Source organism: Elephas maximus, chromosome 1, assembly GCF_024166365.1.
Source record: "Elephas maximus indicus isolate mEleMax1 chromosome 1, mEleMax1 primary haplotype, whole genome shotgun sequence".
In the NCBI taxonomy this organism is placed as follows: Eukaryota; Metazoa; Chordata; class Mammalia; order Proboscidea; family Elephantidae; genus Elephas; species Elephas maximus.
Genome location: NC_064819.1, coordinates 164,784,055 through 164,797,577, shown reverse-complemented (window position 1 = coordinate 164,797,577; position 13,523 = coordinate 164,784,055).

The window sequence follows — 13,523 nt, the reverse complement described above, 5'->3', positions numbered from 1 at the left end:
GCTGAGCCTTGGGAACTACTCACAGAAGATGAATGATCCTTTACAGCTACCATCAAAAGCTGTACCATGGCTACAATTCCAGGGGCCTTGATTCTCATATCTCTAAGGTGCAACAGTCAGGGTTCATTCAGGCAATAACCCTGACATCTGAAGATCCCACATGAAGGGTCATAAACAGATGTTATAATTTGATAATTAAAGAGTAATTGCTTCTGTTTTCTATTACAAAAAATATTATTTAAATATTTTAAATATTATTTTAAACCAACATTTTTCTGACAGTGTTTCCAATGGGCCTCAAATATTCCAATATGGAAACTAGTCAATCAATTAATTTATATTAATTAAGAATTTTAAAGTTTTAGCATTTAATACAGGTACAAAATAAAAAGGGTGACTAATTCATTTTTGTTCCTTTATATAGCTTTTCTATGCATAAACACATTTATATGCAGAGGTTGTTTGACAGAAATGCTGTTTTGCATTTTTGTCCATACTGTGCATACATGGAGCCCTGGTGGCACAGTGGTTAAGAGCTCAGCTGCTAACTAAAAGTCAGCAGATCGAATCCACCAGCTGCTCCTTGGAAACCCTATGGGCAGTTCTACTCTGTCCTATAGTGTCCCTATGAATCGGAATCAACTCAATGGCAATGAGTTTAGGGTTTGTGTATACACGTTTAACTTTCAAGTGAAGTTAATAATGATCAGTTTCACATATCTAATTAACATGCAGGTGCTAGTTATTACATAAAATCATAATTGTATCCTTCCTGTGTGCTTATTCAATTTTAGGTGCCTCATTTAAACTTTGATCAGTGATTAATATAAATTAATGAGTGAAAATTGCTTGTATAATTTACTTCCTGGTAGCTTCTACTTTTAAGGCTTTCTTATACAAAGGATTTCAGATTTCCTTAACAGAAATAGTTTCTCCTGCATGAAGAATAAAGATTTCAGAATTAGTGAAGTGTGTCCTAAATATAGCCAATAGTATGAAGGCACTCATTACCATACAGTATTCTCAAAAATGTAGGCACTTGTATTACTCTTGAAGTCACAGAAATTCCTGCTTCTCATGGGTTAGAGTCATGGCACTTTGGATCAGAAAGATACTTTAGAGATAATCAGGTGTTACAGATGAACTCCAGATAGATCAAATTATTTTTATCAAACAGTGCCATGTGTATTGAAATCCACACCTATTGAATACTTAGAAGCTAGTCCTGAGTTCTTTCCCCGAACCATAATTCCTCCTTTGTGAGACAGTGGACAAAATATGATAAGAAAATTACTCTTGACAATGGTTATAACAAATTCCTGAAAGTTTAATGATTAAATAAAGATTGGATAATTGTGCTTTAAAAATTGTAAAGTTTAAAAAAAAAAAAAAAAAACTGACTCCCCATAATTTACCTGGACTTTTGGTAAGGATGGCAAAGATTAATTTTTCATCCACTTCACAGAGTTCTGTGGAATCAGACCAAAGCAAAATAGACAAATTAATAATATTTGCTTTCACTGCCCCCAATTTTTTGTTGATATCTCTTTGTGCCAAGAATTAGTTCATTCTGCAGGGAGCCCCTCCCCCACCTGAGGCTAGGCACAGCATTGCAGTTATGACTGCTTTGTGGCTTCACCCCTGCAGGTGTAGCATTTGTGGTAGACTGAATGATGGCCCCCAAAGCTATCCACCTCTTAATCCACAGAACCTGTGCATGTTACCTTACATAGCCAAAGAGATTTTGCAGAGCTCTTGTGATGGGGAGATTATCCTGGATTATCTGGGTGAGCCCAATGTAATCACAATGTCCTTATAAGAGGGAAGCAGAAGGGCATTTGATAAAAGTAGGAGCTGTGACAAGAGAAGCAAGAGGTTGTTGGAGTGATGTGAAGAATGCAGGCAGGCTCCAGAAGCTAGATACAGCAAGGAAACAGAATCTCCTCTAGAGCTTCCAGAATAAATTGTTGTTGTTTTAAACCACTAAGTTTATGGTCATTGTGGCAGAAGTGACATTGTATGAGTTCCAAACCCTGGCCCTCCAGAGGCCTTGTAGCTCTGCCCTAAGACATCATGTAAGCAAGCCACCTAGCCTACAAGAGGCTGAGAGGCCACATTGAGCAGCTCCAAATGGTGCCAGCACCAACTGCCAAACATGTGAGTGAGACCATTTTGGGCCTTACAGCCCAGCTGACCATCCAGCTGAAAGCAGCCATATTAGTGGCCCAGGTAAAATCACCAGAGGAACCATCTAGCCAATCCACAGAATCGTGAGAAATAACAAATTGTTGTTTTAAGTCATAAGTTGTGGGGTAATTTGTTACACAACAATAGCTAACTGAAACAGCATCCATGAAAATAAAAATTAACAAAATGGTCCCTTGGTGGTAAAAATGTTGTGCAACTCTAAGGTATAAATCATTTCAGCTACGATGAATCTTGATTCATTCCTTCCTTCCTTTATTCTACAATTATTTATTGGGTACCTACCATACTCCAGGTAATATACTAAGTTTTAGGTATAGATTGGTTAACAAAATATCTTCCTGCCTTTACAGAGTCCAGTTATCATTAAACATGCTAACACATAAATTAGTGTGTAATTATATATCATGATATGTGCCTATAGGAGAGAATAACAGAGGAGACATACCTTGGCTGTATTGGGCTCTTCATTGTCAGTGCTTAGGCTCAGAGCAGTTGTGAAATGAAGTTCTCTTCCAAAAATTTTATCCTGAAAGAAATGGTTATTGTTTAGATTTCAAAATGTTGAAAGTATGAAGAAACTGTTGTTTGATCCCTTTTCTATTTCAAAGAATAGATATAAATAAACTGCCTACAGAGATGGGGAAAACAGATGGATTTGAAAATTCAGCTCACACTGAATATAATTAACTTGGAAAGGGAGAGAAGTTGATGATGCCTGAGATCACAGGTGTCAGGGAGACAGGCAAAGGGCTAACTTATTTTTAACACGACAGTAGTCTCAGCAGAAAGGAAAATTCAAACTCAATTAGAGTCTCTGAGAAGGTGAAAGAGCACATGAAGACAGAAAAAAAATGGCTATTGAAGAGTAATTAACATTTTGACCCAGTTACCAGCCTGAGTAGGTATTCGCTGCTTATTAACAGAGTTTGGTCTTCCTGGGTCATTGCAAATGAGAAAGTCCTGTGATAGCTGACGCTAGGCATTGTTTACCGCTTGATTCTAAAGAGGTACACCTGAAGAGACCATGTGTTTCAGCAAAGCACTTCTTCACCAGGATGAGAGGAAGCCTCTGCACAGAAGAGGCCTACCATTCTTGGATCAGACTAATAACAATATGGCCCTTGACCTTGAAATAATGACGCTTCCAAAAACCAAAAAACCAAACCAATTACCATCAAGTGGATTTCGACTTTAGGAGCTTGATAATGGTCATGTCCCAGACTACTAGAACTGAGACATAAATACGGCCCAATGTACAAAGTCCTTCACAATTGAACCTCTGCAATTATTCCTCTCTACTTACCCTACAGAAGCCCTGGTGGTGTAGTGGTTAAGTGGTACAACTGCTAACCAAAAGGTCAGCAGTTGTAATCCACCAGGCTTTCCTTGGAAACTCTATGGAGCAGCTCTACTCTGCCCTAAAGGGTCTCTATGAGTTGGAATTGACTTGATGGCAACGGGTTTGGTTTGGTTTTGGTTTACTCACCCTACAGTTTTGTCCCTGTTAAACATGGGTATACATTCATAAATTGATTTTTTTTTTTTATGTGCAATTCCTGCTCCCTGGAATTCCCTTTTCCCCTCCACTATGAAAATCCTACTCATTAGACCAATTTTAAATGTTATTTCCTACCCTTCCCAGCCACCGATCAAGGCAGGTTAGTCATCCCATTGTTAGTACTTACATAGTACTTTGTAGCTCTTTCTGTTATAGCACAACCAGTAGTATCATTTGTATATTTGTCTTAGGAGTCCCTGGGTGGCATAAATGGTTAAGCGCTTGACTACTAGCCAGGAGGTTGCCAGTTCAAGCCAACCTAGAGGCCCTCAGAAGACAGACCTGGTGATCTGCTTCCAAAAGGTCACAGCCTTGAAAACCCTGGGAAGTGCAGTTCTACTCTGCACTCATGGGGTCCCCATGAGTCAGAAATGACTCCATGGTAACTAGCAACTAACAACAACAATGATACTTCTTACTCACTTCATTGTAACTTCCTCAAACCCAGAATATATCTGACCAATCTTGGTATCTATGGTGCCTAAGTATTTATCACATAACAGGTATTCAGGAAACATTTAATTGGTGGAATGAATAGATGATGGAATGAATGAGAAAGGTAAGGGAGACAAATCATACTCCAGGGGATGTAGTTGGTGGTGTGCGTTTGCATGTGTACACGTGTGTAGGTGTGTGTGTGGTATTTATATTTATGTTCATATTTATATCCTATTCATAATTATATGTGGGTGTGGAAGGAAGTATAGCTAGATGTTAACAAATAGGAAGATTTCTCATATAAACTTTGAAAAGGTTTTTGAGATTAAGACACCTTACAAATCTCTTTAAACCTCTCTTTTCAGTTTTTAAGTTGAATGTAGTAATAAAGCACTGGTGTATCGCTTGTGTATTAAGATCCCTACAGATGCTTGACTTTTATGTAGCTTTTTGCTATGGTTTTCTAAAAGACAACTGATTTGCTCTCCTCAAGGTTTAATGTAAAAAAAAAAAAGAGAGAGATTAAAAAATAAACGTGGTTTAAAATGCTTTACTGTAAATCTATGAGAAAGATTTAATAAGCGATGCAAGTGTTTAAATTAAAACCTGTACCTCTGTGAATCAATTTGTAAACATCACAAATGCTGGTACAATTTAAGAATATTTGAAAGTTCAAAGAGTGACCTTTTTGAAACTATATAATTAGATTAGCTATCAAGTGGGAAATACTCAGTTCTGTCTCCTCTTTCCATGAGTCAAAATCCGATAAATGTTATCAAGTTAAATAACAGTTTCTACAGACAGTTGGCTCTACCGGGTGTCTTCTCCATATTAATAAGCTCTATCTATTATGGGCATTTGGGGAAATAAAATTAATATATTCCTACAGTTACAGTCAAGATATGTTTTTAATAATTTTTTCTCTGTATTTATAAAAGGCATTAAAATGCTTATTGTAAAGAATTTGAAAAACAGACAAGTAAATAAAAAATTATGTATAATTCAGCAGCCAGTGATAATCACTGGTTATATTTTATTATAGTAATGTTTCAATGTAAAAATAATACAAGTTACATAAAACAATACAAGTTACATAGAAACTTTAAAACTACAAAAGCAAAAAATAAAATCAAAATCAACAATGTTTCTATATTAGTTTTTTCTGCAGCCATATGTATTATTTTAACACAATTTGGACTGTGGTATATATTTTTCAATAAAATAAATTTTTTTTATTATACCTAATACTTCAATGGACATTTTTGTAAGTAAATATTTGTCCAAGGTTTTTCCTACTTTTTTTGAAACAGATTCCTAGAAAAGGAAGAGGTAGAACAAAGGATACGTACATTTTAAAACCCTTACTACGCATTGCCAGCATGCTTTCCAGAAGAGTTGCCCCAGTGAAACCTACTACAGTAGGGAAATGCATCTTTCTCATTCCTTCAATACTATTCAATGTTATTATTCTTTGCCTCTACTAACATAAGGCAAAATAATTTTATGCATTATTTTATTACTAAGTGAAACTGGGCGTTTTTCATATGTTAATTGGTCATTTGTATTTAATTTACGGTGAATTAAGTTTATTGAGGACAAGGGTGTTTTCTGCCACATGATAATCACTCAATAATGCTATTTTCATATACTTTGGCCGTTTTTATATTCATGTTTAATGTTTCCCTCAAGAGTTTGAAAAAGCCATTTACATATACCGAATGCTTGTTGCAATTAATTTCCCCCAATTTCTCATTTTCTGTTTAATCTTATTTACGATGTTATTTGATGAACTGTTATTCATTTTTAGTCAAATCCAATGGCCTTTTTTCTTTGTAATTTCTTCTATCATTTTTATGCTTATAAATTCCTTTTCAATTCTGGGATGATTTTCAATGTTCTTCACATAATTCATAGTTATTGTTGGTTGGGGGAAGGTATTCATTGCTTTTGTCAATTTGCACAAAGATTCAGTGCCTCATGAGAATAACTTGAAGACTAATTTCTATGTTTTGACAGTTCCTAGGAACCGAGAATGTGAAACTCTCGAGAGGATACATCTTCTTTTCAAGGATTCTTAATCTGAGGTGAATCTGCTGAGCCTATAAAATACAATGTGCATTTTTCTGGTTAGGGTCTCAAAATATCTGTGACCTCAAAATGGTTAACAACCATCATTAGAGGTTCTTCAAAGATTTTTCATGCCTGGCACTATCTGGATTACCCAATCTTTAAATTTTAATGACTTTTTAATGAATCCAGTGTTTAACATCCCACAAAAAGGGAGAAGAATGAGACTGAAGAATAGTGACGGAAATCTTAAGCTGAAAAACATATTCAGCACAAGTTTGTCTGAAGCTGTTGTCATGCTGAACTCAGACTTAACTAGTAATGACTTAGAACTTTGTGTGCCAGATTTCATGAGTGCCAGTCTACTTGCACGTCACTGAAAATTCAATATATCCTAAGACTAAATATGTCAATCTTTTCACATAATCTAGACTCATAGAATCTATCAACTGTATGAGACCTTACAAACCACCTAATCCTGCATTGCCATGCTTTCCACTATGTGTCTAACAAGCAGTCACCAAGTCTATGATTAAATATTTTCAGGGATGGGGAACTCTTTGCTTCTTAGGCAATTCATCACAGAATTTCCCCTTCCAGCCCCAATCTCAAGAAGATCTAAGTGTTCCATTTATCTTACTGAACAAATGGAGCCCAGGTAATCAGTTACACCTGCAGGAAATCTGCTGAAACAACTTTTCAGCTTTCTTAAATGGATGAGCTGAGATGTAATCAAAACAGCATGTTACCATTCTGTACAGATTCTTGGTGAAAGACTTACAAAACAGTGTGAGATTTTGAATATAGAGTACTCCTTAAAAATGAAGGTGAAATTTAAGTTATCAAAAGCATGTGGTGAAGTATAAGGTACTCTGATTTTTAGACTTCCTAACTTAGGAAAACAGGGATAGCAGTTAATGTGTGGTGGGGTGATCATTAAGGTATAAAATCAGGCTATTTCCACAAAATGGGCCAATTGTTTTGACAAAGCTAAGCAACTGGGTAGAGATGTTGTCTAATTTGACTTGGGGAAATATTCCAACATAACATGGGCAAATATCTGAATGCTCTATGAGGTTGTCCAAACCCAGATGGTACTGAGAAAGACTGTCATCTCGATTCCTGTAGGACAATGTAAGCAGGGCCACAACTGAATGTGGAGTTATCTTGTAGTTATCTGAATGTGCATATGGATGCAAAAATGCATGTGAAATAACTCCAATCCTTTCAAACACATATTTTAAAAAATAATAATAATCTACTTATTTTTTGTAAAAAAAAAAAAAGCATATATCAAACCATATATAGGAATTAGCCTGTTAATGTGTGTACCATTCACAGTAATAAAGAAAGGAGGGTTCAATCAGAAACCCCATAGGGGAGACGGTACTCAATTAGGTTGAGCTCAGAGGCAACTTGTTATAGACCCTCTCCACCACCACAGCGTCCCTAAAGAAAAGAACTCAGCTCTAGTTAAACACTTTTCTGAGTCTTGTGCTCTCGTTTCCTATTTACAATTATTTTTATAGACCATTTTGGCATAGAGATTTTTTAAACGCGTATCTGTTTATGTAGAACATGCACTAGTAGTGTTTTCAAGCTACAAGTCACAACTTGAGAGCATGAAACCAATTTAGTGGCTCTAAATCAGTTTTTTCCCCTTAATAGAACATGATAGAGTTTCATATGTATGTTTGTGTATCTGGCATGTGCACATGCATGCACTAGAGTGTATTGCAAAATGTATTTCTTACTCTGGGTCAAAGTCAAGTACACTTGAAAGATATTCTTCTATAAGAGAGATGATAGGTAGATATAGATAGATGATGATAGATGATAGATAGAGAGATAGATAGATGATAGAGAGATAGATAAATGATAGATAGATATAGATAGATAGATAGATAGATAGATAGATAGATAGATAGATAGATAGATAGATAGATAGATAGATAGATAGATAGATAGATAGATAGATAGATAGATAGATAGATAGATAGATAGATAGATAGATAGATAGATGATAGACAGATGATAGATAGATGATAGATAGATAGATGATAGATAGATGATAGATAGATAGATAGATAGATAGATAGATAGATAGATAGATAGATAGATAGATAGATAGATGATAGATAGATAGATAGATAGATAGATAGATAGATAGATAGATAGATAGATAGATAGATAGATAGATAGATAGATAGGTAGATAGATAGGTAGATGATAGATAGATTAAATAGACAGATGATAGACAAAAAGTCTTTCGTACCACATGCTATCAAAGAATTTTTTTAAAAGATGACTTCATTAATCTTCACAACTCTCCTGTGGGGAGAATTGGATTTATATTAAATGGTGCTGTCAACTTCATCTCAAGGGAGAGGTTCTCTACAGATAGTAGCTGCCAATTTTTATTTGCCAAACCAAATATTTTTCAAGAACACAGAATAAGATTTCAGACAGAATGAAATGTCAGTGGTGATTTATTTCTGATGATAACAATTTAGACCAGGTCAAAGCACAGACTCAGAAAGCATAAAACACCATCTACATGGCATGCCTTTTTAATTGTCCTCTCTCTACAGCCAAGTCTCAGTTACCTAGAAATGGACTATCTACACTGTGAATTATTCATGTAAATTTATAAAACTATCACAGATAGAACCAAGACACACACATATATTACCCATCACCATGTTCCTCTTGCCTCTTTGGCTTGGACATAAGGTGCCAATTGCTTCCCTAAAGCACAGCTCGGAATCCAAACTCCTTGATCACCATGACTTACTTGCCCATTAAAGCTCTGACATTAGCCAAGCCCATTTCCCATCCTAACCTGTGCCTGTCCGTCCCTAATCGATAGCTTTCTGCCAAGACCTGAGTCCCTTTTCTGGACTATCCTCTTTGCTTCTATCACAGTGTGCCTCACCAATAAATCCCATCACATCACAACCATTAATTTGATCATGGAGCCTCATGGTAAGTTACAAACTTCATGGAATGACTGTGAGACTCATCAAGTATGATAAACTCCATCTTAAGTCTTGGTCCAAATGCAGTTGAACTGTTACCTCAGATCATACAGACACCCCCACGGTCCCTACGAGAATATTTTTTTAAGTTATGCGAGCATTTGACTGTATTGTAGTATCCTTAGGAAAGAGAAACACACCCAAATCTGATCTATGACTTCCTCAACTGCAATGGACTCTCAAGGCTGCAAACAACCCCATTGACTGCACAAGAGAAATAGGTCCTTAATTAGGGTCCATAAGAATGTGATATCTCCTATGTTCTACAATAGTACACCCAAAATACTAGCCCTCTACTACCAAAAGTGATGCGGAACAGATCTAGGTGTTCATAGATAGCCATGCAATTTCTCAACAGAACTATGGAGCTAGTTAACAGCAGGAGAAAGACACAGATATTATGGAGGATTAAATATTAGGAAAAGGTCTGGTTGGACTCAGAAGAGTTGATAAGAGGTGGTAGAAAGTGACGGGTATAAAGAAAATGTGGGTGCCAATGATTTGCATTTCAAGCCAGTTACTCTATCTTAGATGAATTTCTAGGAAAACATTAAACACTTGTGGTTACCTTGTCATATGAAGCACACCGATTTTCAGTCACTCAGTGGTTACAATAAAAAATACTTTTAAAGAAACAGGGTAGAACAAAGTTATATGCTGAAGTGACCGTTTTTATTTAATTAATCTCTCAGTCCTGCCAAACACCTGGTCAATTTGGTAAAAGGAAAATATTCAAGTAGTTATTTGGCTTACCTACTTAGTCAAAAAAAAGCCAGTTTAAATAGCCACCTCCAAAAGAGTAGGAAAGTAAGAATTCAATTCCCCAGCATTTGTGTCTGATGCCTCGCCAATGTATCAGATCCAGTTCTACCACAGTGTAGGCAGTAATGGGTGGCGTAACCCCAGTTTTTCAGAGACAGTAGGTGGGATAAAATAAAGAATGAAATAGTCCAGCAGACAGGATTGCTCACAAACCAGCTCTATGGAGATTGGTCTTAATTAGGGGCCATGAGAATACCTGGGGTCTCCTTCTCTCCTTAACAGTAGCGGCAGATGAATAACAAGAAGAACTAATTTACAGACCAGTAAATTTTACTTTGAACTGTATGAAAAGAGAAAATCCAAGAAAAGGTCAGGTTTTGGATATGAGAGGACTTGCATTTTCATAACTTGTAAACTAAAGGAAACATAAATGCCCCATGCTGGTGAAATAGAACACACTAGTTATATCATCAGAATCAATTTTCAAAACACTTGAGGTGGGCTACAACATCCTTTAGTGAACTTTCTGTAAAAATTTATTATGTCTCAGACATTACTTACTCTACTTCCTTCGATACTTATCTACAACAAATACAGAGTCATCATTCTCCAGGTCAACACAGAGCACACTTCCACCCCTCTCTCTTCATGTGTTGCACCTACAGATCTTTGACAGATCAACTAGAACATCTCACTACTATTACCTCCTAGTGGTAGTAAGAGCAGCAGCAGAGGAAATGTTGGCGGCAGTTTCCACAGCATCGGCAGGGGTCCAGCACCAGGGTTCCAACAGCAGCAGCTGTGGTGGCGGTGGCGGTAGCAGAGGTAGCAGCAGTTAGCTGATTTCTGAACAATGTGTCCTTTCCTTTTGTTCGTCTATCCTTCTAATGACTTTTCAACCAGTTCCCTGCCTTAATTCCTTTCTCCTTGAAAAACCTAGAGTGGTTTCTATTTTCCTGATGGGACCCTGACTAATATGCGCTGTCCCTACCGTCATTGCTCATCTTTTCTCACTTATTTTTAAGTTTTATTAATTTAGGAATTAAATGTTTGGTTCAAATTTACAGAATTCCTATGAAATTTATGGTATCAGGGATAGATACGTTTTCTTTTCCCTGGCTTTATTATATTATTTCCCAATCCTTTCTCCAAGGAAAATTTGGCATCTGAGTACAAAACTGTTCATATTTTCCATTATGTAAGTAATATTATAACTAGAAGAATTTTGTTGTTGTTGTTGTGGCTTTTTTCCTCAAAAATAGAGATCACCTGAGTCACTCGCAGAAGGATCACTCAGAACACAATTGAGATCTTCAATTTTTGTTCCACATGACATAGTATGATAGCTCTGACTAAAGAAAGAGAATAGAGAAGAGTTCTATGCTGAATGCTTACCGATAAGAATCTTGTTCTTCTACTTGTGATGATTTGGAAGTTTTTTTGTTTTTGTTTTTCAGTAGAGCAAAACTTCAGTTTTACAACACATCTAAAAATATCTATCTGATTACCTAGCCTACCTCTTAAATATCACAATAAGAAACTATCATTTTTACAAGTAAAGAAACTTTACCCAAATAAATTATTCCTTTGTTTTATAACTTTCAAAGAGCTATCATATAGCTCACATTGCCCATTTATACCTAAGGGGGTTCAATTGATTGGTTTGAAAATTGACTAGACCCTGTTTTGATCTTCTGTTGATAGGATAACCACTTAACAAAGTAAGATCTTTATTTTTACCAGTTCAATATTTTCTAAAGGACCTGCAAAGGGACCAGCTGGCAGAGGAAGGCAAGAGTGCTTGGAGATTAATTCTTCTGAATCAATTTAGAACACTAACTTATAAGTGTGGCAAAAGTAGAATATAAGTGAACATTAAATGAAATATGGTATTAAATTATCTCTAAGACACATGTGAACCCTAAAACTATCGAAACCAAAGTTAAATATGCCTGGAGTTGAGCATAAAACCTTCGGTTTGGTAAGCATAATGTAAAAAAAAAAAAAAATCTGTTAGTTTGATAAAATGACAATACTGCATTTTCCAAAGACAATTTTTTGCCCACCTGGGTTTAAAATAGCTAGCAACTGACAATACTGCTGCCCAAGGAATCAGAGATTATGCCGAGTCTTGTGAACCAGTTACTGCCTTTCTTTGAACTATCAGATGTATTTGAAAGCAATCACTCAGAGCATGGTACCAGAATCTTTCCACTTAGTTGCATGGCAGTGGGCTGCTCTCAAACCACAGGCAACCACCCTGCAGATATATTTAACTGGTCCCAAGAATCACAGGAGAAAGCCTGCTTTCATAAAGATTCCAGCCTTGGAAACCCTATGGGGCCGTTCTCCTCTGTCCTATGGGGTCACTATGAGTCAGAATTGACTCGATGGCAGTAGGTTGCTTGGGTTAGTTCCCAAGAAAATATAATGAAAGAATCAAAGAAGAATAGCATTTTAGAACTTCATAGGACTTTTCAAGATATTAAAAAGAGTTCTCCAAAGTCCCATATTGATAAGTGCGAGTCAAGACAAAAACCCGAAAGTCCTGACTCAGTTCGTTCTGCCTCAGGCATATGGATGAAAAAGATATGGGGAACTCCGTTACCACATGCAGGACACTCTCTCTCAGAGTGTGCCCTCCAGATAATCACACTCCCTGTTTATTCGCCCTTTTTAGCCTCTGGATTCCATTCTACTCTGACAAAACAAATTTGAGTTGTGGATTAGTCTGTGAAACACTATATTTTACTTATAAACTCATTTTCAAGGAGGAAATACACCTTCAGCTGTCTGCCCTTTTTAAGAAAATTTTCATAGACCTTTTAAACAGGTTGAATTCATCAAAGCTAATAATGCCATAATTAATTAATACCAAAGTTAGTGGGCAAAACCAGCCAGAGCTTACAACCTTAAGTGAGCACAATTTTATATAGCAATGCTCTAGTAAACATAGTTTATTATAACAAACACGCTAGTCTAGAGGTTATATGTCAACAGTTTGAAGAACTAATAACAACAACAAAAAAAAAAACTTTCATTATTACAGGAAAGTTATTTGCTGGTTAGCAAAGAGACTTAGAAATATAACTCTATAATGACGAGATACAAATAAATATTGATTAAACTTAAATTTGTTAGTGGAAGGTATGCAAATACTCACTAACCTTGTTCTTATCTAACAATATGTAATGGCTAGTGACCTGCTTGTCCTCTCTGAGCACCTGTGTCAACAGTCCCCATTTATTCTTCATTTACAGCTGCTAACTGAAGATAGCAGTTTCTGCTCTGATACAGTTCCCAGACAAGGCTGAGATAAAGCATATGGAGCTTATAATTTTACATTTCCACACCTGGTTTTTTATCACCCTATAACCTGGTTATAAGGAGGCTGTTTTCTAGGAACAGTTTCTCTCAGGCATCTTCCCACTCATATCCTCCAAAAGGAAAAG